The 22,601-nt window shown below is 41.0% G+C and overlaps 1 non-coding gene across 1 annotated transcript; it reads left to right on the top strand.

Annotated features, from left to right (window-relative positions):
- The first annotated feature begins 1,390 nt into the window (after window positions 1-1,390).
- Window positions 1,391-1,496, top strand: LOC141625418 (small nucleolar RNA R71). Its single transcript, XR_012535201.1, has one exon. It is a non-coding gene; the product is annotated as a small nucleolar RNA R71 (small nucleolar RNA).
- Window positions 1,497-22,601: the final 21,105 nt, after the last annotated feature.

Genomic DNA, 22,601 nt, shown 5'->3' with positions numbered 1-22,601 from the left:
TGTAAGCAATTCGACAAATGGAACAGTGACCTGTAAGCTTTTCAGGAGCTCGTCAAATTTATCGAACTTTTGATTGGCCTTCGTGTTCTGTAATCTCCCCGGGAAGGGCACGGTAATAGGTATCTCGAGCCCTTTGTTTCTTTCTTCCAACGTATCAGCTGGATCAAGCTCCTTATCACTCGATCGAGACTTTTTGCCTGTCGATCAAGTCTTTCCTAGTGAAATATCACTCGATCGAGCACTAGCAGGCTCTCGATCGAGTTCTCCAATATTAGCAGTGTTCGATCGAGCAAAACTACCATTCGATCGAGCAGTTTCCTCAGCAATATCACTCGATGAAGCGGTTTGGACCTCTCGATCGACCTCTTCATTATCCTATTCACTCGATCGAGCAATAATTCCACTCGATCGAGTCCATTCAGCTTCAATTTTACTCGATCGACCCCCAAAAACCAGTCGATCGAGTATCTTCTTTGTGGTCAGCTCGTTTTCAACAACAGTGAACTGTTCATCAGCATCGTTAGCCTTCCTCGGGTCTGATATACTCCTGTCGTCAGATAATTTTGGTCCTTCATAAGAACGACCGCTTCTCAAATTAATCAAATTCACCGTCTCATGTGGGTTCTTCTCGGATTGAGACGGCAAATGACCCTGTTTCCTCATGGACTGGATCGCGGCTAACTGAGCAACTTGAGTTTTAAGTCACTTGATGGATGCTTCTTTCTGTTGGTCACTTAACTGCCATTGCTTTGTCAATGACTGCAACATTGACTTAAGCTCACTTAGCTCACTTACCCCACCTGAAGATGATGCACCTTGATTGGGAGGAGGAAAGGAAGGAGGCTTTTTAAAGCCTTGTTGAGCCTTATGAGGAGGGACATATGGCTGCTGCTGTGGTGGTGGAGGAGTGGGATTGAGCACATTTTGACTTGTACATCTCAAATTGGGATTGACTGCCCCTTGATTGTTATAATAAGAACACCCTCCTTGCCTGTATTGTTGAAAAGCAAGGACCTGTTCTTTCTCAGTAAGACAGTCAATAGTAGTATGACCGTCATCTCCTCCACATCTCTCACAAATGACAGTTTCCTGTCTAGTCAGCAAATGAACCGTCTGTGGCTCCCCAGCATTTTGCAGCTCAAATTTATCAAACCTAGAATTCATGGCTTCCAGCTGAGCCACAACTTCCTTGTCAACTGAATGGACTGTTCGAATACCATCCCGTAGGTTCCCATATTCAGTACAATGAGTCGCCATCTCCTCAATAATGGCCAATCCCTTATCATCATCCGTATTCTTTTGAAATCTTCCGTTGGATGAGGCGTCAAGTATGGCTCTGTGGTCATCGTACAACCCATTGCAGAACTGATTGGACAGAAACCACGGATCAAAACCATGGTGAGGAAGAGACCTCACCAACCTCTTGAACCGACACCAAGCTTCATAGAAAGTCTCATCAGGTGCCTGCTTGAAACTTGTAATCTTTGCCCTCAGCTGATTAGTGCGCTGAGGAGGGAAGTATCTTTTATAGAAGGCAAGCGCGAGAGTTTCCCAGTTGGTGATACCAGCAGCTGCACGGTCCAAATTGGTCAACCACTCACGGGCTGAGTCAGTTAGTGAAAAAGGAAATAACACCTCCTTTATCTTGTCTTGAGTTACTCCCTTTCTAGCGGGAATAGTAGAGCAGTAATCAGTAAAGACCTCCATGTGCTTCCTTAGGTCTTCACCCGCCACACCCCAAAACAGATTCCTCTCCACCAGATTTATGTAAGACGGTCTGATATCGAAGGTGTTGCCATCCTCAGTCTAGAGGTTGAAACCTTTAGGAATAGAGGATGCTATAGGCTCCGAGTGACTTGTAATATTCGGCATCTTTACTGGTTGGTCGGCAGAAATGAGATTATCTTCTACTAAAGATTGATCTTCTGCGAATAGAAAATGTTGTAGCTCGGGTTCGAAAGTACTCAAGTCTTCCTTTCGAAGTTCTCTTTGCAGACGGAGTCTATGCCTAAACAGTCTCTCTGGCTTAGAATCAGCTGAAACAAACTCCGATCTGTTCGACCTGGGCATACACAACACTGAAAAAGATAAATGAGAACTGTCTCAAGGAATAAAAATTCCCTGAGACGGATAAAAATAAACAAAAACAAAAACAGATAGGGCTATTGCCTCCCCGGCAACGGCGCCAAAATTTGACAGGCTAGTCGTGTGCCTACCAAAAATAACCAACTAGCACTAACTAATATAGCTAGGGAAGTCGGGTCGATCTCCACAGGGAGGCAAGATATCTGTTAAAGGTTCGTCTATTTGGTCACAAATGGGGGTTTGAATTTTGGTTTTCTAAATTAATAAGGCTTAAAGGGAAGAGTAGCAAGGAAAGAGCAGTAAAGGCAAGAAAATGTAAAAAGTTGTATCAAATGAGAAGGAACATGTCGGGATTTCGGTTCACTACGGTAGTCTAATGACTCAACTTCAAATAGTCTAGATAATTTACTGTGAGACGGATGTTGAAAGGTCCTTCCGGTCCAATTTCTATCCTAGATTTCCACTAACTTAACTTCCGTCCTCATTAGGGTAGTCTACTGTTCATAGCAGGTCTATTTAGTCCAATCTTCCGATACAGGAATAAATTTAACCAGATTAAAGGGTAACTTAGGAGCGTGCACTCAACTAAGTCGGTATTATAATTAAATTGCCATGGGTACAGATTCTCACAAATAAGTCATCTAGCCTATTCGCTACATCGTTACATTTCTACCATAGATCCCCTAATCCCAACATGAAAAAAATTAGCTACTCATGCTATTAATGTTGTCAAGATTAATAATAATGAAATAACTAATAATAAACATGATGAAATGATAATAAAATCACATAAATAAAATTAGGGCAGAAATTAATGACAAGAGAAACAAGAGATTAAAGCAATAAAGGAAAGATTAAGATTAAAAGGGAGGAAAAGATTACGATAGCAAGAATTCCGGCGTAAAGAACACAAGATCCGAGCAAAATAATCCCAAAAGCAAAGTTACAGTGAAGAGTTTTTATGAGAAAGATTAAGGGAAAAGAGAGTGGCGTAATACAAATGTTAAGCAGTGTAAAACGTAGATAAGAAGTGCTAATGACCTAATTACTAAGCGCTTAAATAGAAAATAGCGAAGTCCATAAACTGAAATAAGCATCCGCGGATTAATTAAGGCCCGTGAAACCTCTAACCTCTCGATCGAGTAGTTTGAGACAACTCGATCGAGGACTTCAGCAAGTAAATCACTCGATCGAGTAGAAATATAACTCGATCGAGTAACCTTGATTTCCAGCAATTCGATCGAGCACAGTTGATTACTCGATCGACCTCCGCAGCATGTGAAACCACTCGATCGACCAAGAAAAACCTTCGATCGAGTGTTCTTCCTTCAAAAAAGCTTCAACTCGTTGTCGACGGCTTCGTTGACCATTCCTTCACGCATCCCAATGCAGTGCCTCGCTCTAAAAATCCCGTCTCCTCAAAATGCATGCAAAACAGGACGAAAAGGGTACGATTCCACTACTTTCAGGTTCATTCCTATAAAACAGACCAAAAAAACAAAAGTACCCATTTCGGGGCAAAATGAAATATAAAACGGTACAAAAGTACATGGACGGAAATACGTGCAAAAATAGGCTAAAAAGACTGTATAAAATGCACGTATCAACTATTATGTTAGTAATATCCGTTGTCGGGTTTGCAAGTTAGAAAATTATAGTTTACAAATGAAAATGTAAAATGTGTATGCTTAACAGTTTCGTCACCGTTCTCGAATCAAATCGACATGGCATATATATTAGCCAAGGATGACATATTAAATGGTCAACACAAAGATGAAAATAAAATGAAATAAAAGTGAAAGAAAAAAGTTTGATTTGAACTAATTATTTTAAGTTCATTCATTTGTAATTGGTCGATATTTATCATCGCACTCGGATTAAATCGACGTGGTATAAGAACCAAGGGTGATTATGAACATGACTAAAATGCTTGCAAGTGTAAATAAATGAGAAAAGTGATGAATAAAATAAAAGGGTGTTAAAATACCCATTAATTTGTAATTAACAAATAATATCATCGAATCACGGAATAAACCGTCATGGTACAAAAAACCAAGGATGATTTCGGTAATGGTCAAAATATTTGTCACAAAAACGAATTAAAATGGTAAAAACCGTAAAAGAAAATAAAAAAAAAGTGTTGAAGGAATATGAACTCAAACACGTTTGAGTCTGAGCCGAGAAGCCACAAGAGGCGCGAGTCTCTTTGCATAGCAAAGAACTTCTGTCTCAGGCCAAAACTCGGTTTTGGCTCATCTAACCTATATTTGAATCGTGTTATGCATTGTTTATGCTTATAAACTAACAAAAATAGTAAAGACATGAAATAAGTGGAATATTTACACCCTCAAACTTACATGTTATGATGTTTGCGAGGTAGACGACTTTTGAGACGGTTTTCTTGTTATGCGACTACTCGGTATCAAAAGAAGTTTAAAAGAGTGCCTTTAAAAAGGATTTTGTTTTGAAAATGTGTTGAAAATATGTTGTTTGAAATCATGTTGATTAATGTTGAGTTGGTCGAATGGGTCGGTCGAATGCACGGTGACGGTACCAAACAAAATGTATAAGGCTTGTGTTTTCAATCGGTGGGTCGAAAATACGTGTCGATTTTTTGACTCGAGAAGTCGAGGTCTAGAAGTTTAAGGGAGATGTGAGGGAGCGGACGCTCGCGTAACCTAAAGAGGTGCATATGAGGGGGTATTTAAAGAGAAATGTGGGGTGGTAAGTCGGTTGAGTTTGCTTGGAGGCTAAGGAGAAGGCCTAAAGAGGCGCGAGCTACCTAGTACCTCAAAGGGGTGTGTTGTCCTTTTCAATTTGTTCATGGCCTTTGTTCTAACCAATGTTTTGTTGGTTGTGATTTGTGGTTTTATGTGATTGCTTAGCCGTGTGAGCTTACTCTTGGGTGTTATTTGGGGTAGGTATTTTGTGTGCTAGACTCGGGTTTGACCCGTGTTGAGTCGGGATTTGAATTTTAAGTCGGTTTTTGGCCCGGTGTCGGTTTTGACTCTAATTAGTGTCATTTTAATGCAAATGGCATGATAAAGCAATTGATGGCATTTTTTTTTACATTAGAGACTCGAGTTGACTCGGCTTGACTCAGATTGACTCGGGTTGCGGGTTTCTGAGTCGGGTTTGGGTTCGAAGACGATTTTAACTCTAAATATTGTTGTTTTAATGCAGAAGAAGTTAGAAAACCATTTTTGAGATCATTTTTCATATCCGAGTTGTTTTAGCAAGAATTCCCCTGAAAGGATCCAGCCTGATAATTAAGTAGTGTAGGTATCTAGTTCTAATGTATAAGATAAAAAATGTAAATTGGAGAATAGAGAAGATTGAATATGGATAATAATGTTTAATCTTTCCTGGATAGATTGAGTGATAATTAAAGAACGTAAGATTGAATGTATAGTAAAAATAAGTGTATGTTTGATATATGTTTTCCGTGTCCCTTTACAAATGTTTTTCCATTCTATTTTAGCCTTTCTCTTCTAACGTTACAATTAATCTAACGTTCCTTTTGACTGTTGGAACCGTCTCCTGATTAATAGGAAATGCGCCCTATTAACCCGGTTGACCCATTCTAACTTAACAACTTTCTCTTCTCCTTTCCTTGCACGTTGTAGTTTATGGAAATAGCACGTTCTCGTGGTTGGACCTAGTCTTCCGTGAGAATAGGACATGTGCATAACTATCTTGCTAGTCTGTTGATCAATCATCCTGCTGGAGAGTTCCATCAGGCTATTCTAATATTGCTATCAGGCCTCTTTAGTAGCTTATTCATCCTCTGGTATTTTTGTCCTGTCAAACTGTAATTATCCGGACTCTGGTTGCCCCAATCAGCCTAATTAAGTTAGGCTAAACTGAAGTCAGACCAGATTAAATTGGACCTAACAATTGCCCCTTGACATTTTACCCGTGCCGGATCAGGCCAGGGGTGAGATGTCAATTTACCGGGCTAAAAAAATAAAAAGAATCACAATTACTCAATGACTCTTAGACTTCTAGTGACCGTTAAACACTGCAACGGCTAGCATGATGATGTCACGCTGATAATTTTCTAATTTCTAAGGTTTTTGCACCGTTATTTCGCTTCTATAAATACGGTATTGAAGGTGAGTTTGTTCTTCACCAAAATTCTTCTATCTCTTTCACTATATTCTCTCTGAAATTCTTTCCTATTTTCCAGGAATTAAGTCTGCTACCTGCAATTCTTCAAAAGATTTTGTTAACTTTCACAAAAATCTCTATTTTTAAGAAACAATAAAAACTATGGAAGCCAAAAAAATGCTCTGCTTCTCAGAAGGTTGCAGCTGACCCTGAACCAACAGATATTCATGAAGAGGAGGTGGTTGAGGTTGATCCTCCAGCTCTTGCTATAGCATTCAAATACCAGGATTCTATTTTCTCTGCCCTCCGATCACTTGAATCCTCTTTTCCAGAAGAGAATCTGCTGAAAACAAACTATGACGGGGTTTTAAGGGAGAAAAATTGATCCCTGATTTAGCTGAAGTTTGGATCCCTGAATTTTGTCCGGTCAGGGCTAATTGGGTATCACCGGGCTGGTTCTGCATCTATGAGTGGACGTTTAAGGCTGGTTGTAGGTTGCCTTTTACTCCTTTGATGATTGATACTATCCGAGCCATGGAAGTATCACCCTTCCAAGTTATGCCAATGGTTTGGAAACTTGTACATTCCACTGAGAATTTATGTGCTAAACATAAGCTTACAATTATTGTTCATCCGGACTGATACCCTAGGGTCTGGCCTGGATTATCTGAGATATCCTCCTTTGGAGAGTGGTATGTTTCCTGTATTCCTGATTCGTATTTTATATTGTATGAATTCGAAATATTCAAATTTTACCTGAATATTTTAGGGATGTTTGCAGCACGTGACTGGAATTTTGATCCTCTTGATGAGGAATCTGTTTCAAGGATAGAGGCCTTTCTTGCCCTTCCCGAGGAAGAAAGAACTTGCCTGGTAGTCTGGGTAGGGATTTGTTGCCCCGGTACATGAAGCCTAAGCTGAGTGTATTTAAAGTGCCCAAAGGCAAGCCTACCTCTACCGCTCTTTCCTGTACGTCTTCTTTGCATTTTCGTGTTGACTGTTGTTTCTCTGTTATTTGTTTCCTGCTATTTATATATGTCTTCTTTTGTTTATTCAGTATATAGGTCCTCTGCTAGATTGGCTAGCTTTAGTGCTGCCGATTTGAAGGCTGGGGTTGCTAGAATCTCTGAGCAATCCAAGAGTCAAGAGGCTACTGGTAGTGGAAGCGACAAGACTCTTGATATTTTGGTTTCTGATGTTCAGCCTCATAAGGAACCGCCCAAGCTTGTGTCCCCAGAGGTTGTCCAGCCTTTCAAGAGGAGAAGAGAGGTTGTCATCCCTAAAGAAGAAGGGGGATAAAAGGAACCTATTCCTGCTCAGCCAATAAGAAGCATCAGGGGGTGCCTGCTCAGTTGGGTGATATGGAGGCTGCTCGGGCACAGATAAATGATTTTTCTGCCAATATCAGCGGCCAGCTCTTATTCGACAATGCCCTTTAATCTTCTACTAAGGTCGTGGCTCTTATGTCTTCTTTTATGGCAAACGCTGCTGCTCTTGCTTCTCAAGCCAAGGAGGTTGGCTGCAAAGGGTTTATTACTTTTATTATTATATATTTTTGTATCGCCTTTTTCCCTAGGGTTTGGTTAATTGGTTTTGTTTCATCCTTCTCCAGGGCTTGGATACTGGGCTGATTACTGCTTGTCAGCTCAAGGATGCCCGGGTTAGAATCACTGGTTTGGAAGAGAAATTGGACAAGGTTAACCATGATTTGCACACGTCCACGGGTCATGAGTCAGTCCTTCAATCTCAGCTAGGATCAGCCAGGGAGGCATCTAGGGCTGCTCAGGCTTGCGAGGTGGCTGCAAAAATGCGAGAAAGTAGCTTAAAAGAGCTCGAAGTCAAGGGGAGGAGCTTGAAGTCTGTTAAAGAGAGTTGGGCTGGCGAGAAGCGGCGATGTAGGATCAACTGAGAAAAAATGAAGATCTCGGTGCTGAGAAGGAGCTGGTGGAAGCACGTCTTGCTGATGCTGCTTAGTATTTCTTTGGGAAAGGCCGGGTTGATGCTTTGAGGGATCCTGAATCTGATAGGGCTAAGTGGTATCCGGATCGTGACGAGACAGCTCTGGACACCTAGTATCCTGACTTGGCCAAAATGGGTCATGAAGAAGAAGTAGACTCTCCTCCTTCCAAGGAAAAATCTGCTGATCAGGAAATGGTAGAGGGTTGTGGGTCGGTTTCTGATTCGAAACCTGTTTAGGCTTTTGTTTTTGTTCTTTGTTTTGGCCCATCCAGGGGGGATGTTCCTGGAATTGATATTTGTTTCCTTTTGGGTAATTTTAGGTTGGTCTTTTCTAGGGTGGATGTTTTTGGAATGAAAATTTTGCTTTGACCTTAAATAATCGATCTTTGATGGTTTCTCTTTGTGTTTTGGAATATAGTTGGATAAGGCATATTTGTAGTATTGGATGTGTACGGGATCGGCCAGTTATTCGATTGGATCAGGCCAGTTTTCCTTGAACTGGGTCTGGCCAGGCTTTTGTGTCATGGGTGGGGTTATTGCCTGTCTGGAGGGCTTACGACCCATGCCTGTCTGGAGGGCTTATGATCCATTTATGACATACAATCCAGGGAAAGTTTTTCCCAAGTTTGTTTATTTGAACTGAGCTCAGTATTTTAAGGCCTATTTTTGCAACTGAAAGTTGGGTATTTTCTGTATATGAGTAATATGTATGCTAGTGGAGTGGCCCTTAATCTTGAAAATTTGTTGAAGTAAGGCGTGAATTTGATGAATGCATTAATTAAACAAATATACAAGATTCTATTTGGTAAGAGAAGAAAGAAAAATGAGAACATTAATAAGTATTCAGGCACATAATAAGAAGAATCATATAGGATATTTATTCATATAATGGCAAGTATCATACACTTAGTTGCATATCAGGCCAGGCAAAAGGGTAAAGTAAAGATTTTACCTGGGCTGGGAGATGTGTTTTATATGTGAAATAGTTTTAAGTGTGCAACATTCCAAGCTCTAGGGATCATTTCGCCATCCAGGGTTTGTAACCTGTAAGCGCCCTGACCGACTATTGAGTCGATCGGTAGGGACCTTCCCGGTTGGGGCGGTTTGCTGCGTTTTTCTCCTTTGTATTTTGAAAGACTTTTTTGAGAACAAGGTCTCCTATCCTGAATACTCTGGCTTTGACAGTCTTGTTGTAGCTTTTGGCCACTGTTTGCTGATAGGCTGTCATTCTAATATTGGCTGCATCTCTCAATTCTTCTGTTAAGTCCAGGCTGTCCTCCATCAGAGGTGTGTTGTTTGTTGTCGTATTCAGGCTGCATCTGGCTGATGGGATGTCAACTTCTGCTGGGATTACTGCTTCACATCCATAGACCAGGGAGTAGGGGGTTTGGCCTGTAGATGTTTTAGGCGTGGTCCGATCAGCCCAGAGGACTAAAGGGAGTTCTTCAGCCCATCTGCCTTTTCTTCTTTTTAGTTTCTTCTTCAGGCAACTGATTATTACTTTGTTTCTAGATTCTGCCTGACCATTGGCTTTTGGATAACCTGGTGTGGAGGTTACCAGGTTAATATTCCATCGTGCACAGAAAGCCGCTGTTCTTTTTCCCACGAATTGTGTGCCATTGTCACACACTATTTCTGAGGGTATGCCATATCTGCATATGATGTTACGTTTGATGAATGCTATGACATCCTTCTCTTTGACTTGCCTGTATGAATCAGCCTCTATCCATTTGGAGAAATAGTCAGTCATTGCTAGAATGAAAACTTTCTGTCCAGGTGCTTGAGGTAATTTTCCTACTATATCCATGCCCCATTTCATAAATGGCCAGGGGGCGGAGATGGAATGTAGCTCCTCAGACGGTTGGTGGATGTATCGTCCATGAATTTGGCAGGCTTCGCATTTAGAACTGAATTGCAGGCAGTCGGCCCTCAATGTAGGCCAGAAGTAGCCTGTTCTGAGTACTTTGCTTGCTAGGCTTCTGCCGCCTTTATGATTGCCACAGTGTCCTTCATGAATTTCTGATAGTATTTGTTCAGCTTCCTGTGGTTCCAGGCATCTGAGGTATGGTCCTGCCTGCGATTTCTTAAAAAGCACATTATTAATAATAGTATACGAAGCAGCTTTGATCTTAAGTGCTCTAGCATCTTGCTTGTTTAGAGGAAGGATTCCTTGTTGGAGCCAATCATAGTAGGATTTTGTCCATGAATTGGCAACATATATTGGGAAGGTTTCATCTTGTTTATTTATTGCAGGTTCTAATAGATGTATGATGGGGATTTTATCAAAATCAGGGGGACTGAAATTGGATCCTAGGCCGGCTAGGGCATCGGCCTGGGTATTCCAGTCCCTAGGTATTTGATCAATATTAAAATTACGAAATTTGCTTTTTAAATTTTGGACAACTTCTAAATAAAGCATCATTTTTGAGTCTTTTACGGTATAAACTCTATTTACTTGATTTGAAATAAGAAGGGAAACAGTACGTACCTTTAAATTTTGTACACCAAGGTCAATACATACCTTTAATCCAGCTATTAGGGTTTCATATTCAGCCTCATTATTGGTAGCTTCAAATGCACAGCTTATAGCCTGTACTATCTTTTCCCTCTGTGGCAATTTTAGTACTACACCTAGGCCGGTACCCCTCATGTTGGCTGCGCCATCGACATACAAGGTCCATTCTACGTCTGTCTGGTCATTGGTTAGTCTGTTTACTTCTTTTATCAGGTCGGGTTCTAGGGTTGGACTAAAATCAGCCACAAAGTCTGCTAATTCCTGTGACTTAATTGTTGTCCTGGGTTCAAAGGTTATGTTGTAGGTACTCAGCTGGACTGACCACTTGCACATTCGTCCGGACAGTTCTGGTTTCTAAGTACAGACGTAATAGGAAGGTTGGTCCTGACTATTATAGGATGACTTTCGAAATATGGTCTTAATTTAGTACAACTCATAATTAAAGCTAAAACATATTTTTCGAGTAGGCCATACCTTATTTCTGCATCTAGTAGACTTTTACTTACGTAATAGACAGGGTGTTGTTGTCCATCCATTTCTTTGACTAGAACTGCGCTGACAGCAGTCTCAGTGACTGACAGGTATACTGTCAGGGGTTCGTTCTTGACTGGTTTTGCCAACAAGGGTGGAGAGGATAGGTATGCTTTCAAATCTTCAAAGGCGGCCTAGTGATCAGGAGTCCACTGGAAGTCTTTATTCTTCCTGAGCAGGTTGTAAAATAATTTGCACCTCTCTGATGATCTTGAAATGAACCTGTTCAGGGCTGCTATTCTCCCGGTCAGCTTTTGTATGTCTTTGACCGTCTTTGGTGGCTCTAGCTCCAGGATGGCTTTGATCTGTTCAGGGCTGGCTTCTATTCCTATTTTTGTCACCATATAGCCCAAGAATTTGCCTGCTGAGACTCCGAAATGGCATTTTTGTGGATTTAGCTTCATGTTGAATTTCTCCAGTATTTGAAATGCTACTTCCAGGTCTTTGACGTGGTCTTCTGCTTTTTTTTATTTGACCACCATGTCATCAATGTAGACTTCCATGGTATCTCCAATTTGGTCTTTGAACATCATGTTGACTAATCTTTGATAGGTTGCACCTGCGTTTTTTAATCCGAAAGGCATGGCAGTACAACAGTATACTCCTCTTTCTGTAATGAAGGCTGTGCTTTCCTGATCAGCGGGGTGCATCTTTATTTGATTGAAACCACTGGAAGCGTCCATGATTGTTAACATCTCGTGGCCTGCAGTGGCGTCCACCATCGCATCAATATGTGGCAGGGGAAATGGGTCTTTTGGGCAGGCCTTATTCAGGTCAGTGTAGTCCACACAGACTCTCCACTTGCCATTCTTCTTCTGGACAACTACTACATTGGTAAGCCAGTCGGGGTACATCACTTCCCTGATCATTCCCATGTCCAATAGCTTGTCGACTTCTTGATTGATGATTTCATTTCTTTCTGCGACAAATTTTCTCCTTTTTTGTTGTACAGGCTTAAATGATTTATCAATATTTAACTTATGAGTTATAATATCAGCATCTATAACAGTCATGTCAAAATGTGACCAAGCAAAATAAGACATTTTAGTTTTGAGGAAGCTGACCAGATTGGGTCTAACTGAGTCAGGTGCGTCTGATCCTACAAGTACCTTCTTGTCAGGGAATTCTGGATCCAAAATGACCTCTCCTGTTTCCATTTGTGATTAGGCTATATATTCTTTCCTGACAGGGTACTTTAGTTGCTATGCGAGGGACTTACTTAACTTTGAAGGTTTCAAAGCCTGGGTGTAACATTCCTAGGCTACTTTCTGTTCTCCCCTGATAGTGGTTATCCCCCATTCAGTTGGTATCTTCACGCATTGATGATATGTTGACGGGATTGCTTTGACGTTGTGGATCCAAGGTCTGCCCAGGATTACGTTGTACGAGGATAGGCAATCCATTACCCCCGAATCTTTCATAGGAAGCTACGCCTTCCACATAGGTTGGCAAGCTGATTTCTCCCAGAGTGTTCTTTGTTTCTCCGCTGAATCCGACCAGGACACTGGATTTCTTGATAATTTTCTCTTCATCTATTTTCATGGCTTTAAGGACTTCCAGCATCACCAAGTTGATTTAACTGCCTCCGTCTATTAGGATTCTTGATACCTTAGCCGTGCCAATTTGCATGTATTACCACACTATCATGGTGTAAGTCTGGTACTCCCTGCAAGTCTGAGTCATCAAAAGTAATAGGTAATATCTTAGAACTAGAAGGGGGTTGAAGTTTAGACTCCCTGGCGATTCTTTTGGCAGCCGATCTGGTTAAGCCACAGATTTCTGAGCCTCCGTTTATGAACTTGGCTTCATAGATGGGGGGAGGAGGAGGAGGAGGATCCCTGCTGTTTCCTGGATCTCTCTTGCCCGGTCCTTCATCTTTGTTCTTAGGCTGCTGGATTAAGTCTTTCAAATAGCCTTTCTTTAGGAGGTAAGCCACTTGTTTCCTGAGCTGAATGCATTCTTCTGCGGTGTGTCCGATATCCTGGTGAAAGTCACACCATCTTGTTGGGTCTTTCCTGGGATTGTCATATTTCTTGGGCCATCTTACTATATCTCCCAGGCTTTCCAAGCGTTTGATCAATCCTTTGTGTTCCTGTGCCATATTGACTTTAGATCGTTCAGGTCTGGAATAGGGTGCTGGTCTGGGGTTGTTTCCTTTCTGGTAGGAGCTCTTCCTGTTAGTGTGGTCATAGCTTTGCTTTCCTCCGGATGAGTTTGTTCTGAAGTTGAGATCTTCTTCCAATCTGACATGCTCTAAGGCGATGGATTGAACAGTGGCAAAGGTTGGACATGCCTTTTTGGTTAGGTCTGCGTAGATGTCACTGTCAAGTAGAACTCCTTTCCTGAAAGCTTCTACCACTGTTTCTTCGTCGCACCTGGGAATGGCCACCTTTACTTTGACAAATCTGGCCAGGAATCCTTTGAGGGGTTCTTCAGGAAGCTGCTTTACCCTGAACAAGTTACTGGGTCTCTTAGCCATGTCTCTGCTGCTTGCAAACTGTTGATTGAAGGCATTGACCAAGTCTGCAAAGTTCTTGATACTTCCATTTGGGAGATTGATGAACCATTGCAACGCTGCTCTAGTCAGGGTAGTACCAAAGCCTTTACACATGCAAACCTGCCTGAATTCACTGGGTATTGAGGCGGCTAACATCTTCTGTTTGAATATAGCAACGTGGTTTTGTGAATCAGAGGTCCCATCGTAGGTTCTCATAGATGGGACGGTAAATTTCTTGGGGAGATCAATCTTTGCAATTTCATCTGCAAAGAGTGAGTCAGCGAAGCTATCAATTTCCATCTCAGCAACAGGATCTGGCACCCCGGGTATATTTTCTATCTTGTTATGGAGTTTCTGGATCTCTTAAAGCATAGCCATCATTATTGCTGCTTCAGTCTTGTTTGTTTCGTTGTCAGGAGTGATTTGTGGACCAGAGGAGGTATCTTTCTCCGGGGTTCCAAAACTGGAGAAGTCAATTTGTTTGATAATAGATGAGAATGGGGTTCCTGGCTCGAATCTGGTTTTATAGCCTGAAGCCTAATTTTTCAATTTCTTTCTTAGGCTAGAATCTGATTCCTTAAGCCAGGTGATCTCGGCCTCTGCTTGAGCTGCTTTTTCTTTGATTGTTTCCAATTCTTTGATCTTAGCCAAGGCGGCTGCCAATTGTTGTTCTGGGGTGAGTTCTACCATTTTTATATGTGAGTGTTAAATAGAAAATTATGAAAGAAATTTTTTTTTATTAGTAAACTAGATGCCCCACGGTGGGCGCCAATTGTTTTAGCAGGAATTCCTCTGAAAGGATCCGGCCTGATAATTAAGTACTGTAGGTATCTAGTTCTAATGTATAAGATAAAAAATGTAAATTGGAGAATAGAGAAGATTGAATATGGATAATAATGTTTATCTTTCCTGGATAGATTGAGTGATAATTAAAGAACGTAAGATTGAATGTATAGTAAAAATAAGTTTATGTTTGATATATTTTTTCCGTGTCCCTTTACAAATGTTTTTCCATTCTATTTATAGCCTTTCTCTTCTAACGTTACAATTAATCTAACGTTCCTTTTGACTGTTGGAACCGTCTCCTGATTAATAGGAAATGCGCCCTATTAACCCGGTTGACCCATTCTAACTTAACAACTTTCTCTTCTCCTTTCCTTGCACGTTGTAGTTTATGGAAATAGCACGTTCTCGTGGTTGGACCTGGTCTTCCGTGAGAATAGGACATGTGCATAACTGTCTTGCTAGTCTGTTGATCAATCATCCTGCTGCAGAGTTCCATCAGGCTATTCTAATATTGCTACCAAGCCTCTTTAGCAGCTTATTCATCCTCTGGTATTCTTTTCCTGTCAAACTGTAATTATTTGGACTCTGGTTGCCCCAATCAGCCTAATTAAGTCAGGCTAAACTGAAGTCAGACCAGGTTAAATTGGACCTAACATGAGTAATGCATTAAACCATCTTATGTATAGCCAATCCACACACGCATATCAAAAACACATTATAGTCCGATCATCATCGGGCGGTTTTTGGAAGGTGTAGATACTGGGTATCTACAGCAGCATGTTGGACTAAAAAGGGCAAAATTTTGGCCAAAAATAAGGCCACATTTTGGCAGCATTCCGTGTAACACCTTCTTCTTACCCGGCCAAGGTAATCGAGAGATGTTACCGTCTCAATTTCCCGAGACAGTGAAATCGGAATTACAATTAAGAAACTCTTCATATATTTACATGTTTAATGAATTACATATGAATACAAGAATAGCAAATGTAAACTGTACCATATACAACTCAGCTACTATCTATGTCATCCAACTACGCAACTCGACTCCAAGTCCAAAGCGCAGCCTGAACCCCGATCACGTCAACAAGCAAAACATGTACTCAAACTGCTCCCCAAATGATCGTAAATATCATATGGATCAACACAGGCCGCCCCGGAAATAAGTGACAATTACGCAGAACCCAAAACACGTCAGTTTCGACAAATAAAGATATAAGACACTAGACGATATGAAAATATGCAACATGCCAATGACATACATCAGATACGATTATGCAATAACCAAACCGGTACCGGGACACACCCAAACGTACCCACAACTCGGTGAAGGCACCGCAACACCGCCCACCAAATAGCGGGACCTCAGCCTGTAATAAGGTACTCAGGACACATTTGTTGTACCGGGACCGGAAGCTAACCAGATCCCTACCAGACGTCGTGCCTCAACCACACGCGTCCCTCCATACTCAAGTCATTAATGTGCACATCCCTCTTGGAGTGGGAAGCTCTAAGAGGCCACCCAAGCGTAAGACGGTCTCCCAACCGCCTTACGTCCCCGCAATAACCAAGTATCACCACTGACCTCGGACATACACAATAACCACAATATGTAATAAGCAACATTTCATGCCAAGTACATGAATCATTATGAGATGCATTCCCAAATATGCTATGAACATCAAATCCTCCATTATCTCGACTCATAGAGTCGCCATAACTCAATATCATGTTATAATGCATTTGCGACACTACATGAGATTCACAACCATCCTCAAATACTCTCGTTTGATGCAATACGACTCAGGCTAAGTAAAACAATGATAAAAGACACATTAGCAAGTATACACATTATCAAAACCGAGTGGGATAAACCTATCTTTTGGCACTCTCTGTAAGCTACTCGAATTCGACACGATTCCGTCTCATGAAACCGTCACATCCTATACAAGTCACACAATACTATCACAATACATCCTACAATATTATACCATACAAAACCTCTTATTATTACCCACTAATTACCCATATTACACATACTAATTAGTAATTAATTACCCATAACAAAACCCCCAAAAGTTAGGTTTCTTACTAATTGAAAAGGGATAGATCTCAACTTACAAGGTGGAAGGAAGGATAAGGTGAGCAATCTCCTAATGCAAGCTTGAATCTCATTAGAAGGCGTTTGTGAGGGGTTTAGAGAGAACGGGAAAGATTTGGAGTGATAAGAAAGAAGTAAAATGATTTAGGATAAGAGCCCAAAATAGGCTTTATCGCGTACTGTTCAGCTGCACTCGGCCGTGTGCCAGCCACTCAATCAGCTGAATGCTCTACTCGGTCCACTGAAGTCTCACTAGATCTAGTCTAAGTCCTACTTTGTCTAATGTATGGCTATACTTTACTCCCGAGTAGTCTTTCATCAAGTCCGATGATCCTCTCACGCATCTCGAGGTTCTTTTACGGGTCCCACAATATCTGTGTATTACATTCCATGTTAGAAATGATGATATTTTGAAAGTGGCAAGTTCAAAAGTTCAGGTTTGAAAAGAGACGCGTAGTTTTGTTTTGAAAAACTTAACTTGGAAACCATGACGCAATTATTCACTCACAATTTATATCATGCTCTTATACACATCAGTCTCGGTTGGTAAAAAATAAGGGTCTATGCCATCGAGTCCAAACTTTGGCTAAGGGAGGCATGCAATATATATAAGCAAAGTGTATTGGAGGGGCGTTGAAATCCCAATGGGCCTACGCGAATGGTCGAATTGATGTAAGCAAAGTGTAATACATCGTGACATAGTGAACGTCACCTCCTATCCATCACAAAGTCGAGAGAAATGGCCCATGTAAAAACTCACATAATATTTGCATGATTCATAGTACTGCACGTATCATTTTACCTAACCAACAATTCCTTTTCGAGTCTCACCTCTCGGGCACTAAAATCAAATTGTATTTTAGTACTCTCTCTAACAGAGTCACCAAACTGTGGACATGCCACGTTGGCTTGGCTTACTTTCTCGGAGCTCGATACTTTCGACTGGAGGGGAATACGAATCAGATCAAAAATATTGGACTCGCCACCAAACTTTGTAGGAGTTTAGATCTATTCGAATCTACTTCACACTCTTTAGTCAAAACAACACAAAGTAAAATTAACCTTATAGTAGATTCGTCCCTAGCCATTATAAGGTATAAATGACTCTCGACCAATGGGATCAACATCTCGAAACGATAGATTTTAGGAAAGGGGTGGGAAGCATTTAATCGAACACCCAACCCCGCACACACATATAACAACCTCTGCCGGTTTTTCAAAATGAAGAGCGTACCTAGTACGGAGATGATAGCGCAAATAGTTATTTTGGACCTTACCATGCGAGTTTGTTTCTAAGCAGTGGTGGAGCTAGGGGGTAGCAGGGGCGGTCACCCCCTGTGGCGGATGAAATTTTCAAAGTTTTAGTTAAATTTTTTGAAATTTTTTCGATTTCACCTTATAAAATTAGTCGTTCGACCCCCTAAAAATCCCCCCCCCCCCCCCCCCTAAGTTCAAATCTTGGCTCCGCCACAGTTTCTAAGTGGGTTAATGCATTTAACTTTTTGGTCAAAGTTATCTTAACATGTGGATTCAATTAGAAAGTGATAAAATAAGCCAAATGAAAAGGGGAGAGGTGTGATAAGTATTACAACCCAGGCATCTCGCCACAAATCCTACCAAACACACGACAGAAATTAAAAGAATGCAATAATTGAAATTTAACATCAATACAACTAAAAAACAACACAAGATAGCAAATAAATTACAACTCGCTCTATTTAAAACATATGAATTACGACTAAAATACTAAACGAAATCTCCTTGAAAACCGTGCAAAAGGGCGGAATACACGTCCTATTGGGATGTGTGTCTCCTTCCTGTGCCCGTCGTTCCTTGCTCGGTTCGACAAGAGATAAGAACATGAAATATGGTAAATGTGATCATAAATCGGGTTATAATGTGGCGAGCATTATACGATTTACTACGATTGCAAATACGATATAAAATGACCGGCTTGTTTCGAAATAAGGTTTTTGAAAGCGTTTTAAAAGGTTGACAAGACCCTTGTTTAATGACCCTTAGATAAAGGATTAATTCACAACAATAATCCCAACTATGAACGAACTTTTCATATGAATCCATACTACATTTTAACTTAGAATAATCTTGACTATTAGCCTCGTCTTCTCAAAATAGAAAATGGTAAATTTTAACTTGTTTTTGTAGAGAAAAATGTATATAATAATAACTACTCAATTTACTATCTTCAAAACGATCACTCCCTCATATTCTTTTGTCTGATACTTAATACAAATGAGGTTTTGTAATTGGCCTTAGACTATTTTGAGGAGAAGATTTGATAGTTGGGTTTATTCTAAGTTAACATGTGCAATGCTCCATGAAGAATAGAATTCGTGGACATGTGAAACTCCCTTTGCCCAAAAAAGATGAAACATGCTTGAAGAACAAAATGTTACTATGATAATTTGTTTCATTGTTGTTACATGTATGGCAAAAGATGGCAATGTATGTGATTATGGTATCCCCATAATCACCTGAAACCTTATGTATTTGTGCCGGTTGGATTAATATAAGCTTACATTTCCACCAAAAAAAAATATGAGAAGGTCGTCCATAGTTAGAATTATTGTTGTGAATTAATCCTTAGATAAATAATATAAAGGAGATAAAAGAATTGAAATAAATTTACAAAAATGAAACCAAGTTAGAACGTTAGATAGTTTGTAAACTAGGGTATGTTTTTAGACTGTTTTGAAACTGATGTGAATGGGCAATTTAGGCACGTTTTTCAACGTGTTAAGGGATTGTTTTGAGGTCCGATCTTTTTGAGGTGGATATTTGCTGTTTTAGACAAGGGGTTTTAATTTTTCTTGATGGTGGGGGGTGGTCAAAGGGTGGTCGGTTGGGTGGTGAAGTGGGCTGGTCAGAAAGGTAAGATTGGGTTTGAATAGATCTTACGGGTGATAATTTTGTGGGTGACTTTGAGAGTGCTTATGGATAATTTGAGGGACATTTGTTTGGTGAGTTTGTAAAGGGGAGTTGAGTAGTATGATGTAGGGGTTGTGGTTGTGTGTTAGGTGGTGGCAGAGGTGGTCGACAGTGGTTCCATGGTGGTGGTTGGTGATTAGAAATTGCGGGTTCAAAGAGTTGTTTTGATCTGTTTTGAGTAAGATTTGAGAGCGATTAATAGGGGTTTTTTTGCCAAGGTTATGAGGTGAATTGGTAAAGGGTTATCATGTGTATATGAGGGTGTAAGTGTTGGTATTTATAGGGAGAAAGAAATTAGTGGAATTAGGGTTCAAAATGTGAGGGCTGCAACGATTTTAAATGAAGAAGAGATTTGTTTAGGGAAGGATTTTTTGGTTTTTTTTTATTTTTTTTTTTATTTTTTTTTTACAGCTGTAAATAAAGTTTTCACAGTTTCATGGCCTGCTTTGCTAGACTATGCGCAAAGCCAATTAAACGTCTCGGAATAAAATTAAAACATAAGCAATGAAAAGAACTAAAAGAACCCCGAATGTCCTCTAAAATGTCCGCAATCATGTGGTCGTCCTTGTCGACTCCCGCTATTTGATTGATAAGTTGCAAACAATCCGAAGAAATGTCCAGATGAAGAAACTGCCACTCTTGTGCCCACATCACAATATCTTGAACCCCTATAGCTTCAGCCTACAGTGCCGATTCCGCTCTGGTGTGCGCCTGCCTCCGTCCCAGTTCCTGCCCCGTGCAATCATAAGCAATCCACCCGAAATCCGCCTCAAAATTTCGATTCCAGCTTGCATCTACTTTCACACGTATCACAGCACATCCGTTCGGCTTACCTATAATACACACCGGATGACCATTCCGAATAGCCAAAACCTCTTTTTGAGATGACCCTTCCTCCTCTATTCTCTTGTCCACTTGAGACTGTCTCGATGCGAGAGACGTACACAAGATATACGCTCTCTCCCGGATAACCTTATAGATCATATTGGTGATCACTTGCGAGTTGACAACCTGTTCCTAAAATTTGATCTTGTTTCGCACGGTCCATAAAACCCACAAGATAGTCACAAAATGGATCACTTGACAGGTCCCCTCCTCTCTTTTGGTCAAATAGCGAATCCAGTTACATATCCAATCAGAAATAAGAACTCCCCCTGCTCCCTCCACCCGAATACCTAAGTCAGAGCCTGCCCAGATTCTACTTGAAAAATCACAATCCCGAAAAAGGTGCTCAGAAGTTTCCATAATTCTTCGGTCCCCGCCACACATGCCACAGAAAGAATACACCTCTATATTCCGCCTATAAAACTCATGCCCGGTCGGTAAAACCTTGGTAATAATCTTCCAAATAAGAATCTTCCACATCTGTGGAACTGGTAATTTCCAAAGCACTTTCCGGCAGAAAAACCGGCCCCGTTCATTGAGTCTGCTGTTATCCTCTACAGTTCCTGCTTTGATCATGTACTCTTCAAAAATTAAGCCATATCCACCCTTCACCGTATAAACTCCCGACGTCGTGCGAGGCCAATAAACCTTATCACTCAGTCTTACTTCACAACGTGGTATAACAAGAATCCGTGTAGCCCACTCCTCTGTGAACAAGCCTTTTATGAAGACTTCATTCCAATTTCCATCAGAAAGGAAGAGATCTCGTACCTGTAAAGTTTCCAGATGACTAGTATTGTGATTTAACCATTCATTCCTAGGCTCCGGCCGCTCTTCCCCCACCCACCTTGCCGTTCAGACATTTATCTTCGAATCAATACCAGGTTTTCAACCGATATTCTCCAGAACAAAAGTTAGCCCATGCAGGATACTACGTACGCCCCACGAGCATCCAGAACCCCTGATAGGAGTCATCCCATGAAAAAACACTTGTGTGCCAAAGTGCTTTTGTCTGAAAGTCCTGCAGAAAAGAGATGTCTCTCCAGACACTAGTCGCCATCCATGTTTGGCCAACAGAGCTTGGTTAAGGCATTTAACATTCCGAATGCTAAGTCCACCCGCACTCTTTGGCATACTCAGGAAGTTTTTGCTACACCAGTGGATGTTATTCCCCAACTTACATCCCGCCCACCAAAATTGTGACAAAATAGAGTTAATCTTTTTTGCCACACTTACCGGAACTTTGAAGACTGATAGAAAGTAGTTTGAGAGATTGGATAGAACCGATGAAATCAGAGTAAGTCGTCCTGCTGGTGATAGAAAAATCCCATTCCACGAATAAATACGCCTGGTGACATGATCAATAAGGGCAGTAAAAATCCCTTGCTTTGACTCTTTAAATTCCGCTGGGATCCCGAGATACTTCCCAATTCCATTGTTTTTCTTGATATTAAAAGCTTTCATAATCCTCTGGGCCTTAATCAGAATAGTATTCGGGCTAAAAAGAATCCCCGATTTATCCACATTTAACCTTTGGCCCGAAGCTTTGCAATAGTCATTAATAATTTGCACTAACTGGATCACAGTATCCCCTTTATCCTTGAAAAAGAAGATCGAATCATCCGCAAAGAAAAGGTGTGTAATTGGCTGAACCTCCCTAACTAGTTAAATTCCATGAACCAACCTTATCTCATGAGCGTGCGCAATATTCCGGGAAAGGACCTCCATACACAGAATGAACAGATACGGGGATAGGGGATCACCTTGTCGTAAACGGCACCTAGGTCTGAATTGCGGCAGAGGAGCCCCATTCACCAAGATTTCATAACTCACCGACGTAACACAACTCATCATAAGCGTTATCAATTGTTGAGGAAAGCCATACCTTACTAAGACTGCCTCCAAGAAATCCCATCTAACTCTGTCATACGCCTTACTCATATCCGCCTTGAAAGCACATAATGCTTGTCTCCCATGCCTGTGCATCGAAATTTTATTAATGGCCTCATGTGCCACAAGAATATTGTCACTAATGCGCCTCCCCGGGAGAAAAGCGTTCTGTGATTCACTGACTAGCGAACTCATCACCTTTGCCAAATGATTTGCTATACACTTTGTCACAATCCTCATCGTCACGTTACAGAGACTAATAGGGCGGTAATCCGAAACCCCTTCCGGGCTCTCTT

This window comes from Silene latifolia, chromosome X, assembly GCF_048544455.1.
Source record: "Silene latifolia isolate original U9 population chromosome X, ASM4854445v1, whole genome shotgun sequence".
In the NCBI taxonomy this organism is placed as follows: domain Eukaryota; kingdom Viridiplantae; phylum Streptophyta; class Magnoliopsida; order Caryophyllales; family Caryophyllaceae; genus Silene; species Silene latifolia.
The sequence above is the reverse complement of the archived record's forward strand: the minus strand, read 5'-3'. Positions and strand labels throughout refer to the sequence as shown.